Source organism: Aplysia californica, unplaced genomic scaffold, assembly GCF_000002075.1.
Source record: "Aplysia californica isolate F4 #8 unplaced genomic scaffold, AplCal3.0 scaffold00480, whole genome shotgun sequence".
Lineage (NCBI taxonomy): Eukaryota > Metazoa > Mollusca > Gastropoda > Aplysiida > Aplysiidae > Aplysia > Aplysia californica.
Genome location: NW_004797750.1, coordinates 123107 through 125192, shown reverse-complemented (window position 1 = coordinate 125192; position 2086 = coordinate 123107).

Sequence of the window (2086 nt, the reverse complement as noted above, 5' to 3'; positions counted from 1 at the left end):
GGGGGGGGGGGCAGTTTAAAGGACTGTACTACGTCTCTAAAAATCTTGTTATTTATTTCATTTGAATAATTGATTTTGAATTTGAGATACTGTATTGTGTTGTCACATAAATTTATCGATTAAATGTCGCCCCTCCCCTCTTTTCCTAAAAGAAAATTAATTGATAATAATAACAAATGTTCATTTTTTAGACTACTCGGGGTGGGGTTAAGGAGGTAAGTTAGGACGCACCTACCAATTTGGAACAATGCAAACACAGCTTGAGCGTTCAATTAGAAATTTGTTCTAAGATTTTACCACAACGTCATTAGTACGCATTATAATAACGGCTTTGTTTGATGTTCGTACTTGGTATAAATTCACTGCACAAAATACTGATAAAATAAATACAAAATCAACAAACTGGAAGCTTCGAGGTATCAGTTTGAGCGTAAACGACTGGTTATAATGTTCTCCCTTCCTGAAACAACTGCTTGAAATCGTCCCTCATTCGAGATGTAATGGCTACTCCCATGTTGGCCCTACGGAAAGAGGGGACACGGGATGGATATCTTCTTATGCAGTATGTCAATGTTGCGAAGGAAAACTTCAAGTGGGGGCTCTCGTGGCCCTGAGGTTAAGTTGTTGGCCTCTCGTTCAAAGGTCCCGGGTTCGAATCCGGGTAGCGATGGAGACATTAATTTCTTCTCTAAAATTGTCTCCTTACACTTCCTTTCCTGTTCTCTAGAGATGTTTTGTCTTATGCTTTCTTCTCCACTTTCCTCCCCGACCCCTTCACCGCCTTTGCCCCCTCTTCTGGGCTCCTGACTCTTTCTGCAGCCATTCTACTGCTACGCCTTGGTTTCTGCTGTCTTTCAGCCACACCCCGGATCTTCTGGTAGGAAATATCTACGCTACACCTAGCCTTCTCGGATAAGGGTGAAAAATGTCGCAGGTCCTGTTAGTAAGTTGCGCACGTTAAAGATCCCTTGGTGGTCTAAAATCGATAAGAGTAGGCTTCGACGACCACCCGGACAAAAATTCAAAATTTCATACCAACTGATAATGTTTGGTGTGTTCCGCGCTCATGTATAGCCATATGCAGTTGCGAGCGCATAGAGACATAAAATTATGGCCTAGAAGACATACAGATATACTTAATTAAAATCTCCCCACACGGGATCCAACTCATATCTTCTGTGTGAGATGGCGAAGCTCCTACCCTCTACGCCACAAGGCTATGTAATAATAAGGGGAAGGTTCCACACGTACATTTTCCCCCTCATTGCACGAGACAACACTCACGGCCCACATCTAGTCTCTCGCAACATTTGATGGCGCTCAAACATCTTCGCCTTTAACAAGTCAAGCGGCGCCTCTAAAAGTAAATGAATTATTGTTCCCCGTTACTGATACTTTTTCCATCCCATAATTTTACATTCGCATAGACTTATTTTATAATATCCGGGTATATTATTATGCAAGGTACAGTACTGTCATAGCCGCCGCTCTTCGTTTTGTATAAAACCTTCGCTGCGCTGTTGCACACCATGAGCGCGCAACTTTTCTCTCAAAACCCGTCATGTTGTTCTAAATATGAAATATAGTGCAGTAGTGCACTCCATGGTGAACTGGAATTACAGCAAAGTGAAGAATCATAGGTGCTATTACGTAAGTCAATGGTTACTTCCCATGAGTCAGACATCGACAGAAGCACGTGACAATGACAACGTTAATGTTGTCATTGGTATCAATAAATGAGAGCAGAGTTTCCCGCATGGTCCTCAAATATAGAACTGACCGTTACAGTCTTGTGCTTGCGCCATTTACCGTTCACTGGAAGGTTATATCACAGTTGTCTAGGCTGTTGACCTATCTTATAGATGGTAAGAGCGAGCTACAAGCGTCTATTATTGAGGGCTTCACAGAGCACGCTCTGGGCTTTGTGGTTTCGAAGCATACAGAGTTGTATTCGAAACACCTTCGATAACCTGTCAGTAAATTGTTGCTAATCGATTACCTTTTAAAATGTTGTATGCGTGCCTGAGATAAACGACACACACATGTACACACACGTACACACACACACACACACACACACACACAC